The sequence below is a fragment of the Pinus tabuliformis genome, chromosome 4_2 (genome assembly GCF_031772625.1).
Source record: "Pinus tabuliformis cultivar Carrire ecotype Pingquan chromosome 4_2, CPIR1, whole genome shotgun sequence".
Classification (NCBI taxonomy): domain Eukaryota; kingdom Viridiplantae; phylum Streptophyta; class Pinopsida; order Pinales; family Pinaceae; genus Pinus; species Pinus tabuliformis.
Window position 1 is genome coordinate 844,994,996 of NC_142304.1, and position 13,968 is coordinate 845,008,963.

Sequence of the window (13,968 nt, forward strand, 5' to 3'; positions counted from 1 at the left end):
GAAATAGTAACAAGTTTTGTACAAAATTTTCCTAACGCTAGGGCCAAGTCAGATTGAAGATGCCCCATACTAGGCTTCTTCAACATAGGGCAGTCAACCTTAAGGAATCTTGCGCTAAAGAAATATGCAAAGAGTAAAACTACTTCGAACATCTAAACCTTAATTTTTGTATTTGTAAATCTATCCAGAAAACTAAACCGGTTGTTTCTAGACATTAATGTTCCATTGAATAAGCATGCATTCTCAGTAGGAAAGGGAGCTTACAAGGCACAAAAGTGCAACATATCTGAAAGGAATCAAACCTCAATTTTTGTATTTGCAAAATGCAAGTCCATACTTGTAAAACTGCGATGAACACCATACCTGCACTCGCTTGGGACTCCACACTTTGAAAGTTGCATTTGTACTAAAGGATGTGGTAGCCAGAGGTCCTGCAAATTGCAGAGTTCTCCACTGTGAGAGTTGTCAAATCAATTTTTTGTGAAAATTCTTGAACCTTCACTAACAACAAAGTCCTTTAGAAAGCAATGGGAATAACTCGGAGAAAGACTTATACTTGCAAAATCAGAAATGTCAGTATTTTAACTTACTAGAAAGGGTAAAAATGATATAGAAATGGCCTAAAGGGTTTTCAGGTATAATATGAATACAATATTGATAGTAAAGAACTAAGGCAATTTCAAAACAGAAAGGGAAGGAAACAGGCAGTCCCCTGGTCAGGTTTATGTTTTTCTTAACATTCAAGATAAACTTTTCAGAAAATGAAAAAAGCTTAGTTGTGAAAATAATTACACTAGGAGTTCTTCATTGTGAGAATTTCTGAATCAATTTTTTGTGAAATTTCATGAACCTTCACCAATGACAAAGTCCCTGTAGCAAGCAATGGGAATAGCTCAAAGAAGGATGTATACCTGCAAAATCAGAAATGTCAGTATTTTAAATTTACCAGAAAGGGTAAACAAGATACATAAATGACCTAAAGGGTTTTCAGGTATAATATGAATACAATATTGATAGTAAAGAACTAAGGCAATTTCAAAATAGAAAGGGAAGGAAACAGATAGTCCCCTAGTCAGGTTTATGTTTCTGTTAACATTCAAGATAAACTTTTCAAAAAATGAAAAAAGCTAAGTTGTGTGAAGAATTACACTAGGATCCATTTTCCATTGAGGAGATTGAGAGCTTTTGTAGGTGCTGGAGTAGGGTTTTTGGCTTCCAGTTGGGTAATTAACTTTACAATTCCAGCGCTTGTTTCACTGCTAGCTCTGAGTCCCTTGTCTACCGTAGAATGAGTCCACCAAAGCACTAGTCAAATCTTTCATTTCGCTAGGGTCCTTGTCAACAACTGTAGCAGTATCTGTGTTAGGAGTTGTTTCCTTGTTGGTTTCCCCAGATAGTTCACCCTCCATATCCACTAAAAATACTCTAAAACTTGTCCTCCTAGATCCCTACGCATTGAATATGCTTAAAGGCCCGGAAGAAAGAGTAATCATACAATTCGATGACTTAGGTACTAGAAATCCAACGATGGAGATGGAAGTCCATGAGCACCCAACTTTCTGAGTAAGCAACCTTCTTCTTCGTCATGGACTAACTCGTAGTACGAAATGCAACAACTAATATACCATGGTGAACCTAACCAACCAAAACTCCCATATGATGGTGGATAATATTTCAATCATCTAACACACAAGATAGACAGTGACAAATGGTAAATGGAAACTAGGGAGTTGTCCTCAGAAGAAAGAAACACCTTACAATGTAAAAATCTTATAATAAATTTTATTTGTAATTTCTTAACTCATTTTATTGTTAAAATAATTTATTATTGTTATTTTTTAATGGCGAAATTTTATAAAATTCATATTATTTTTATTTGTTAATGGCGGAATTTTATGAAATTCATACTATTTTTATTTGTTTTTTAATTTAAATTAAATGAAAATTTTATTGTTAAAATAATTTATTATTATTATTTTTTTAATGACGAAATTTTATAAAATTCATATTATTTTTATTTGTTAATGGCGGAATTTTATGAAATTCATATTATTTTTATTTGTTTTTTAATTTAAATTAAATGAAAAATGTTTGTTTATATGATATGATAATAACAATGAAAACTAATTAATTAAATTAATAAAATGAGACTATTATATTGGTGGGATTGGGGTGTTAATGGATTAGAAATATTGAAAGATATGTGGGGTTGTTCAAGGTTAAAGCATTTAGGAGATAGATATAGATTATTACATCGGTGGGGTTTAGTGTTAACGGATTAGAAAGATTGCAAGATATGTGGAGTTCTAGTGTTAATGGATAAGAAAGATTTATAGGGTTCAGGCTTAAAGTAGTTAGGAGATCAAGGTTGGGGTTGAGTATTTAAAGATGAGGTTTCCTAAGTTAGATTTTTTATAGGTGATAATGACTTAAAAATTCTCATTTATCAATTTTTATAAGAATAGGGCTTGAGGGGGTTAGACTTCATGGATTGATAGATGATAATGACTTGAGAATCTCACTTATCAATTTTTATGAAGTTTTCTCATAACTAGGATAAGATGGTGATAAAATTGATAAGGATAAGGGTTGTGGAGGTTAGATTTCATGGATTGATAGATGATAATGACTTGAGAATCTCACTTTCTTATAGCTAGGATAAAGATGGTGATAACTTGATATTTCAATGTTTTTGAGGCTTTCTCATAACCAAGTTATTGTTGCAAATGACTTCAAACCCTATTTATTAGTTTATATGAATATTTCTCATTATTGGGATAATGATAACAATGAATTGTATATATAAGGGACTAGGGGTTATAGGGATTACACATCCTAGCATGGTAAGGATTGGGTTTAGGTTATGCTAACAATGACTTGTATGGTTATAGGAATTAAACATAGTAGCATGACAAGGATTGATTTTGGGTTATGATGCAAAGAGGATATAAACTTAAGGGTAAAAACATGATGAAAATATTTGACACACCTAACCCTAAGAATCAACTATAGGAGTTTTAGGTTTATAGTGATGCTTTGTTACAACACTCTCTTCTATAGTGTAATTAAAGGTCATTGTGTATATATAATATGCGTTTTAGAGGTGATGAGTTATAATGCTTTTGGGGTCGATATTTGATAGGGGTTAGACAGTATTAGGATTGTGAGTTAGTTATTATATGGATATGTAGTTATGGGATGGTAGTGTTGGGGTTTCATCAGAATATTGGGGATTAAAGTTATATAATTTCAAACATATATATACACACTTTAACTTCAATTTTATCTCTTCCATATTAGGTTGAAATATCAATATTATTATAAATGACATTTGTCCAACTCCATATTAATTAGTGAACAAATTACACATCTCTCATATACTAAAAAATAAATTACAATTTTTTTTACTTTCAATTACTTTATATACTTTCAATTGCTTTATCTCCCTATCTTGATATAAAAATAAAGTCGACATTGAAACAACTTATTTTATGGGCAATATTAAAATACTTTTTATTATTAATATTACAAAGGCTCGCAAAAATGGTCAGAATTCCACAATTTTTTTTTTTTCAAAAAATCTTGTAGTAGGAGTGTTTGAATTGTTTTTTGGATGGTGGAAATGGATTAAAATCTTGAAGTTTGACAATTGCAACCTGATTTTACAATTTTTTTTGCAAGATCTATCAAAATCTTGCCTAAATTTCCATGATATCTTACAATTTGACAATTGTACCCTAGATTTACAAAAAATTCTACAAGATTTTAGCAAAATCTTATTGAATTTCCATAATTATAATTAACCTTGTTTAATATTATAGTTAAATTTTATTATAATATTTTTATTTTTATTTTTAATTACTAAAATTATAATACACATTAAAATATATTCATTAATATTATAATTTATTTATGAGAAAAGTCTTCAGCGACAATCACATCCAAATTCATATTCCCGACATGTTTCCAACCAACAAGTATGGTTCATCCTTTATTTTTATTATTAATATTTCTTAATTTATTAATGTAAATATTATTTTTAAATATAATATTATGGAACAACATTTCTTTATAAAAATAATTCAACATAAAAATATTTCAAATAAAAAGTATCTATTATAATAAGATACTGGCCTGGAGTATGCCGTAAAACTTCTTCTGCTTGGCTAAGAGCTCGTCTTCCTCGGACGTAAGGAAACAGGTAATGGCCTAAGACCCAGAGGCATCTCGCAGGAGTGAAACGCTGCCCCCTTATGGACCACCAACTGGTTATTCTAGTGGCATGGTTTTCTTTGATTAAGAGTGATGAGTCACACTGACATTCGAGGATAGCAGCTAGTGATGGCTGTCCTCACTGTTGGTTTGACCCCTGAGTTTGATAGGTTTTACCATTTTCAGAAAAAATATAATAAGATACTATATATTTTTTTTATTAAATTTTCATTTATATTGGTTGACTAATACAAATTCATACGTAACTCAGTGAAGCAATCAAGATGTTTTTTTCATAGATAAGGGTGTGATGTCATTGGACGCTTATCTCTTTTGGTCGAGGCATATGGAGATTGGATTCTTTTAGTTGGGGCGGTAGCAATGAAACCTACACAAATTTATGTTTGAAGTTTACGAACTTATCACTCACACAAATTTGTGGTCAAGTTTACAAGCGTATCACTAACAATACATACTGTCTGTTAAATTAGCACCTCTTTGGATTGGCATCACAATATGGTTTTTCAAACTCTATTATGTTTTGAGGCTTTATTTTGTATTAGTTGACTAGCAGGGACAATAGTATTAGTTTTTATTATTGTGTTGTTTTTTTTAATTTTCATCAAAGTATTAGTAAAAATAATGTTATATATATTAAATTTATTTTTTATTTTTGGGAAATTTTATTTATAATTTTACATTGGTTCAGCCACTTTTAATAGGATATAATTCTTTGTTTGATTTTTGGTATTTGTTAGTGTTTGACGATTTATTAAAAAAAATTATTTTTGACTAAATAAGAGATTACTATTACTTTACAATTTTCCATATTGGTAATAGCATTATTGAATACCACATGTCCTAATACAACTTTTTTTTAGCAATTTAAGTTTTTAATAAATTCAAATTGAATAAGTAAACTAGCAATTGCACCACATGTTGCAAAGACATAGGAAAGAGTACTATAGAAGATAAAAGTAAAAATTCTATGCATTTTTGTTTATTTACTACCATTTGTGTGAGAAAAGCTTTGAAATATATCTACATAGAATGAATACAATAAGAATAACTAGGAGATACAAGATCACAATTCAACTTAAACATTAATTATAGATATAATTAAAGAGCATCACCAATCTTTTCACAAGTGTCCTCCCATTGAGCAGAAAAACAAGGACCATAAGATGAATGTTCCATCTTTAGTTTTTTGTATTCCATATAGCTCGGCTTTGGCATGAGCTTGAGTACTTTGCCTACTTCGTTTATAAAATAGGCTATCAAGGCCACTTTGCTTTCCTAGCCAGACAGATTGTGGTGGGTGGAAGTTTTCTGAAAATAAATCATATATATATATATATATATATATATACATACAATTTTATTTGAAATATCAATCGACATTGCCTTCAACCTATAGATATCTGCAAGATAATGAAAGCTGAAATTTATTAGAAAATACATTCAATGTTATCTAGAAAGAGATCAAGCTAGTTATATCATATATGTGTAGGCGAAGATCTTTCTTGTTAAGAAATGTTGACTAAAACATAATATTTAGACAATTTAAGAAATATTTTTTTGAGCTCTCTATTGGACTAACCTAGAATACCAGTGCTTCCAGAATTTGAGCTCCCATGAAGTGCAAAATACTTCAAGCAATTTTCATTTTAAGGATCCCCCTCTCTATTCAATATCATCTTCTGACTTCTTGATTCCTTGAAAACTTTTTTTTTCCCAGACATCTTTAGTTCCATTGCATTTTTAACTAAAACAACAAGCTACTACGTGTCAAGGAAGGACATCTGGCTATATATGATACCATGCACTTTACAAAAATGAAGAAAGGTGTAATTTCCTACAAATGTTAAAAGTTGCAATCTCATCCTAGAAGTGTAATACAGTGGAGGTAACAAGAAAACCTTCTCACCTGCACAGGAAGCACACTTATGAGATTTGTTTGCAGACAACTTTCCATTTCCAACATCTACATTACTAAAGACCATATCAGTAGTAGAATCTGCCTTTCTTTGATCCCGACGTGATCCACTCACCCTACTCCTGTCCCTTCTCTTTTTTTGACACTATAATTTCTTTGGAGAAGACAAATACTCCTCATTTTTAGGGAGAGGAAAAACTCCAAAAGCTCCCCCACCAACATTCATGAAGGTCCCATGAGAAGCACTAAAAATAACTGAATTTGCAAATCCTATGGATAAAAATCACGCAAAATTACCATCAGTTTGACTAAACAAATAAAAATGAATGAAAGTAACCGCAAAAAATAATATATCGACTCCCATCATAGTTCCAACTACTACATAAACCCAAATTGCTCTTAAGATTTCATATGACAAAAATTGCACCCACACCGGTAGGGTAGGGGTGTTACATAGCCCCACCTTAGTTCAAATTCCATTTCACCTGCTTAAGCAAGCTAATTGATGGGACAAACTCCAAGTCATGGGAAAATTCAGATGAAGAGATAGATCTAGAGTAGCTGTAAAGCAAGAGTGAGTCAAGATCAAGACGTTGATATTGATTATCAAATCTTTTATGCGAATACTAACCAAAATGCCTCTGTTTAGGTATTATTTGGGTCTTTTGTGGAAGGGTGAAAATATGGTTGCATTAGTAGAAATGATGCAGGGCAATGAAGTTCAAGTTAAAAGCACCGGGTTGTGCACGAGTTTCGACTCGTCTTGCAGTGATCCACTAAACTGGGTTTGAGCAGCCATGGCCATGGAAGGAAGCCATTTTGAAGAAGTGAGAGCGATGGTGGATTCATATTTTGGAGCCAAGGAGATTGCCATTGAAGGGAAATCTCTGACAATCTCAGATGTTGTTATCGTTGCTCGAAGATCGCAAGTGAAAATAAAATTAGATGTCTGGGTTGCCAAATCTAGGGTCAATGAGAGTTCAAACTAGGTTCTCACCCACATGATCAAGGGGACAGATACCAATGGGGCCACTACTGGTTTCAAAGCCACTTCTCCATTTCTTGAATGTCGAAGTTCTTGGGAAATGCCTAGAAAATGTTATGTTCGAAGACACTACCCGGACTGCCATGTTGGTTTGGACGAATACTCTGTCGTAGGGCTACTCGGGCATAAGGTGGGAGATTCTTGAAACTGTGGAGAATCTTTTGAATGCAGGGCTTACGCTGAAGTTTCCATTAAGAGGAACCATAACTACTTCTGGTGATTTGGTTCCTGTGTCTTATATTGTTTGGTTCTTGACCGGGAGGCCTAATTCCAGAGTTTGATACAGAGATGGAACATAAATGAGTGGAGCCGAAGCACTCAATAAAGTGGGCCTGAAATAGCCCTTTGAATTGCAACTTAAAAGTGGTTTGGCCATTGTCAATGGAATTTTAGTGGGAGTAGCACTGGCTTCCATTGTGCGTTTTGATGCCAATGTCCTTCCTATCCTCTTTGAAGTAATCTCAACCCTATTTTGCGAAGTTATGAATAGGAAGCCTGAGTTTATAGATCCATTAACTCACAAGATGAAGCACCATCTCGACCAAATGGAAGCCGCAACAATCATGGAATGTGTCTTGGACAAAATTTCTCATATGAAACACACTACTAAGCTCCATGAGATGAATCCTCTCTAGAAGCCCAAGGAAGATCGTTATGAACTTCACACTTCTCCTCAATGGCTCGACCCTCAGGTGGAGATCATCATATCTGCAACTCACATGATTTAGTAGAAAATCAATTCTATGAATGAAAATCCAATCTTTGATGTTTCCAGGGACAAAACTCTGCATGGAGGGAATTTCCAGGGCACCTCTATTGGTGTCTTGTTGATGGGGAAAAATTTCCTCCATCAACATCAATGGAGACAACTCGATCAGGGCCCCAATTAGACCCTTTTCCATTGAAACTAGTGGTTATGATCGGTTTAATTAGGTCTAGTTAACCTCTTTCCCTTCTTGCTAATTTGTGGTGTTTTTATTTCTCACCAATCAGAAGAGAAATATCAGATCTACCTTCTTGGAAAACACTTGCAAAGAAGTAAATCCTCAAGCTGAACTAATGGCTCAGCTAAGCCAGACCTAAGGGTTAACCTATGACAATCTAAGTGTTAGTTTAGCCTAGATGTATTATACTAACCTATGTGTTAAAGTTATGTAAGGTATTAGTCTATGTTACTATAAATATTCTAATATTAGTAGATCTTAGGCTTAGGTTAATAGTACCTAAATATAAGTTATGTTAATAATCTAATTTATAACTATGTTATTACTTATATATTATCTAATCTAGTTAAATCAAGTTTTTAGATTAATAATAAAATTAGTCCTAATTGTCCTAAGTTAACTCTATAATGTTATTTTTCAAAATAAAAGAAATAATTAAATCTAACTAAAATGTTAAAGCTAATTCTATAGTTAAATATTACAAAGAAAAGAAATATAAAATTATCAAAAGATCAATGTTAAACAAAATGAAGAAGCGGACTAGACTAGTATACAAAATATACAATAAATTACATTTCCTTTATATTGATCTTTAATGATGTAAAATAAAAAAATAGATGAACACAAATGTTTGATCAAATTGAAGGTTGATCAAACTAGAGTTTAATGATTTTTTGCCTTTTTAAGAGAGGACTTTATGCAATGGAAAATAAAATGCAAGTTAATCTCTCTTAATTGGGGACAAAATATAGTTTCTAGTCCTAATTAAGAGCAGGATGCGAAAAATGGGAGAAGGAACAAAATAGTTTGAAATTTAGAATGAGATAAAGGAAATATGCCGAGGAAATAGTTCCACGACCTATTCCTTGTTCAAGGAAATGTGAACAAGCGAATATCCAATAAATAGTTAACAAACGTTAACTAGTAAACATCTCTAAATTCAGATGAAACCATTCATATTAGAAAAAAAATGATATTATGCCATATCACTGAAATAGTTCAAATAATATGCCATATATAATACAAGATACTTATTACTCTGGGTTGCAACAGGTATTTGTTCATACACAGCCTTTAGCTTCAATTTCATTGCTAGTTAACCCTGCAAGATAGCTTGACAAGATTACAAATGAGCATAGACCACTGAAATTCAACAGTAATATTGGAAATTAACAATCATACCAATACACAAAAATGAAACTGAAACTAAAAGTTTTATTAGTGATAAACAAAGTAAGCAATGGTGCTTTACCACGGGCTACAAAAATAAAAAGTGTTCCATTAAAACCAAGGAAATTAAATCAAATTCCTAAAGAGAAATCTTAGAGCAAAGGATTGCAATAGTGCAATTCTTCTACTGCAACAAGAATCAGATATCACAGAGAAGGTTGAAAGCCTCATTACAAAAGTGCAAAAGGAATGGCTAACTTTCCCTGCAAACAGATTGTGCTTAAAAAGTATATATGCTCCTTCCTTTTATGGATTTGAATCCTCCGTGTAGCGTGGATCGCGTCCCCTCCTTTACAAAAGAGACTTTGTTCTAGTTAAATAGCCAGAGATCTGCTACGTTATCGAATTCATATCTCAAACAGTTTTTCCCAGAAGTTGGAAAATTGGTTTTTGAGATCATGAGCGTTTGGAGTCTTTCTTTGTTGATTCAATAACTGATAAATTTGATATCGAGAGTTTGTTTCTTGAATTGATCTGCAATTTGGCGTTAAGTGCGCATGGTATCATTAACGTTCCAATGTAGATTCATGACCTCTGACCTCTGCACCTAAAGTTAACATCGTAATTATGTGTTCCGGCCTTGGCAAATCTGCCTTATGGATTAACATCTCTCTCCCCAACTTGAACTTTTTGCTAATCATTCAACCTGTCTCTGTCCTTGTTGTTTTGGTCAAGCTTCTATGGCGCAATGAGAAAACACCAACAATTTAATCATTATTATCAGCCAAATGAAATCACCCCAAAATATTGTTTTCTAGTTGAGTGTATATGCATTTATTTTTGTGATAACTGTATCACTTGTGTTGTTGGCAAAAGGTCATAATGGTGACAAATCTGCATGTGAATACAACTACCAGACTATAATTGGCATATAAATTAAAGTTTGTGTTAAATTGATAGGTGAGCAAGCATGTGGGTAGGAAATTATTAATGACAATGTATTTGAAATGTGGGGTAGTCTAATTTGTGTTTTTAACGTAAGTTTTATTTACTATGCTATCAAATCATAAATACGCAGAAACAGTATATGCCCACCACTAAATAATATACTTATTTCAATCCAACACCACATTTATGTATCCTAACGAATGTTGTAACTCTATTCAACCCGGGAAGATTTTGCGCTTGTAATGGAATGCCGGGTCAAAAGATATCTCTATTTGTGTTCAGTGTGATTAACATGTTTACATTAGATCGAAAGCCCAAAGACACCAGAGCTGTAAATGGAATATGCACATTCTAATAAGACTTGGTTCATATGCACTTGTTTATATACCTTAAATATTAAGGGTGCAACTACGTATAAAATGGATGAGAATGGTTTTATGGTAATAAAGAGTGTGCAACAAAACTTTAAATAATACAAAACACCAATGTTACAATATGGTGTATACATTATATCACAATCTTAAATACTAATAAGCATTTTGAGTTTTATGTTCATATTATTTATAGTGTAATGAATAACATACACGAATTCATATTGTAATTTTAATTTATTATTTAAAAATTTACGAAAGCACATTCTCATATTTGTTTTAGTTTTTAATTTTTGTTTCATTGTATTGGTGGTGTAAAATGTATTTAATATTGTTATTTATTACATTTTTATTTTCAACTATTTATTTTTATTTACAATTATTATTTTTAAAATAATTAAAGTAAATTTTACTTACAAAATTTTATATATATATAATTTATAAAAATGTATTTACAATATAGTTAATTAATGTTTCATTTTTTTCGCAATTTAGGTATTAAACTGAGTGGAGGAGATAACAATCAATGCGTCTAAATGTGAAAAGTGGGGTGATGTGGTAACTAAAGGTGCCACATTACCTTCTTGTGACCACTAGGAAGTGTCATCATAAATGCAAGAGGTAAGAAAAATAAAAATCACGACAACCATAATATGATCAAAGTTTCAAAGCCAAGCACTAAAGACCAAAAGGATTTTGAGTCACCCAAACACCCATAAAGAAGGGGGTGATCCAAAATGTGGAATAAAAGGATAACAAACAATAAAAAACCTAATGCAAAGAAGGAGATTCAATAAAGGCTTCCCATGATTTTGTTGAAAAATTATGAGGGGGTTGTGGCCACAACATGTCTCCATGGATAAGATTTGTCTCACAATTTCACCATGGCTTCTTACACTTCTGAGCTTCTTTACCTGGAAAATCCAGTCGCCATCCATGTATAGAGGCACTGAACAACATAAATAGGATGCAAGCATAACTAGGATGGAGACACATTTGTGGTAATAAAAAGCAAAAATTGATCGAAAATCTCAGTCTTGAACCCTAGCGTGTTGAAACAAATAAATGAGAGGGGAGTTCCAGTTGATAGTTCAAGCGATGGGATCAATGGAGGGAAACATTTCAATCCTCTAACACTTCCATCTAATGACGCATAATGAATACAACAAAGAAAAGTGGGGAGGTCATCCCAAAGGAACGACTTAAGATGTAAAAAATATAACAAATTTTTAATATAATTTTTACCACACAAATATTTTATATAAATTTTTTAATTAAATTTGAGAATAACTCTTATTAGGCTTCAAAATTGAAGTGGGTATTTCTCTTCAAGAGCTCTTGAGCCCGTTATATAAGAGTATAAAATTATTTCCCATACAAATGGAAATTAAAATAAAAAATTACTTGTCAAATTTCAAATGAAGATTATTTCATATTTTTTTAATTAAACAGTGAGGAAACTTTTCATAATATGTTCTACTTGTCATTATTTTTATAACTTTATTTTATTATTATTTTTCTATTATATCATGATGATTAAGAATAAAAAGAATGTCAACAACCATATCATTATAGTTCAAAAAACTAAATGTGATCCATTTGATACAATAGAATCCTATTGTCATAGAGATCTTACATACATATATCACTTATTTACTTATTTAATAAAATTATACCTTAGTCATGCCCATTGAAGATCAAAAGCATTGGTTGTGGTGAAACCTTTGCTTCTTACACAGAAGAAATATATTCCAATTTGAATCGTTTCCCCATCCTCTTGCTACTTGGATTTGCAAATGGTACCTACCATTCTTCCCCCACGTGGATATTCTTTCAACCTACTCTGATTGCTTCACTTGGTTGCATTTCCCTGCTTACTTGGATTTACAAATAGTACTTGCATGTCTTCTTTATGCTTGCTCATATTTATTGCTTGCTTCACTTGGTTGCATTGCCCTGCTTGCTTGTATTTATGAATAGTACTTGCATGTCTTCTTTATGCTTGCTCGTATTGATTGCTTGCTTCACTTGGTTGCATTGCCCCGCTTGCTTGGTTTTATGAATAGTACTTGCATGTCTTCTTTATGCCTACGCAATATGAAGACTGTTAAAATCCGTCCATTGTAGGTTTGATTCATTATTATTGATCCTTTTCATATGTTGTTCAATATCATAATGCACATGTGCACTAGTAATTAGGCCTACAAAATATTCTAAGAGGGTATATTTCTTTTAGAGAAAATTGTGTTGTTGGGGGTGTTGACACCTAATCATCAGGATTGGGTGAATAAGTGTAACTGATGTAAATAAATAATGGAAAATATGAAGAGTCACCGGGAGATGAAATGAACAGTCTCTCCCTCATGTATATAATAAAGACCAACCTGAATGAATATAACGAATTGATTTTGAGGAGTTACTGCCTGGTCTGACATGGTATCAGAGCCAGCTCCCAAAATTAGCTTTTGTGTAACTCCTGGTGTCAGTTTCCTGCCTATTTTGCAGAACTCACACCTCTGCCATGCTCCTGAGGCCTGAACCCACTGTCATATGCATTTTATATTCCCTCTGAACAGTCGGCCTGCTCGGTGGTATCGCTGGAATCGCAGTGACAACTGTGGGATATGAACGCACACCTTTCACCCTGTGCGGCTCCAACACTTCCAGTTTTTAAATCACTTCAATATCGGTTGTGTGTTTTTGACTCAGTTCGACAGGAGCCCTGATGTCTGCACTGTACTTGATTTTCTTGCGCTTTCTTGTTTCCCTCGTTACAGAAAGAATTGAGGGAACAACGCAGCAACAAGGAATGGATATTGTGAGGCAAAAGCTCGTGGTATCGCCTCTGCAACGTTGAACGCTACCATATGCATGGTTAATACGCTGCCTTCGTTGGTCATTAACGTGTAATACCGCTCGACAGTCATGGTTAATGCTCTCTGGTATCTGCTCTCTATCCCTTAGCATCAATATTATTTGAGTGGTGGAACGGTACTAGTGAGCTCGATGTAAATAATTCTTTGTGCTCTGTGTGGTACGCTCCTTGCTTGAATGTGTGCTATCTATGTTAAAAGAATCATCAGTCTTAGGATGTTGCTAAAACATTCGCTCGCGGTGATAACATTTGATTGACTAATTTCGTGATTTGAAGTAGTGGTAAGGCACACCAAGAAAGCTTTAAAGAGGTTCAAATTGAACATACCCATAGGTTGGGATGTAGTGAGAGATACACTGTCAAAGATCAGATTCCATGAGAACGACGATGAGCTTGAGACCTCTCCAATTCAACACGAGAGCTGACGCCATTGGTCATGTTTCCCAAGTGTGTTGAGAGCAGGATCT

General features: G+C 33.0%; 2 pseudogenes; one reads left to right on the forward strand and one right to left on the reverse strand.

Moving 5' to 3' along the window:
- Window positions 1–303: 303 nt before the first annotated feature.
- LOC149172317 (plastid lipid-associated protein 2, chloroplastic-like) lies at window positions 304–6,215 on the reverse strand (annotated as a pseudogene).
- Window positions 6,216–6,831: 616 nt separating this feature from the next.
- Window positions 6,832–8,083, forward strand: LOC149172318 (phenylalanine ammonia-lyase pseudogene; annotated as a pseudogene).
- The last annotated feature ends 5,885 nt before the right edge of the window (window positions 8,084–13,968 follow it).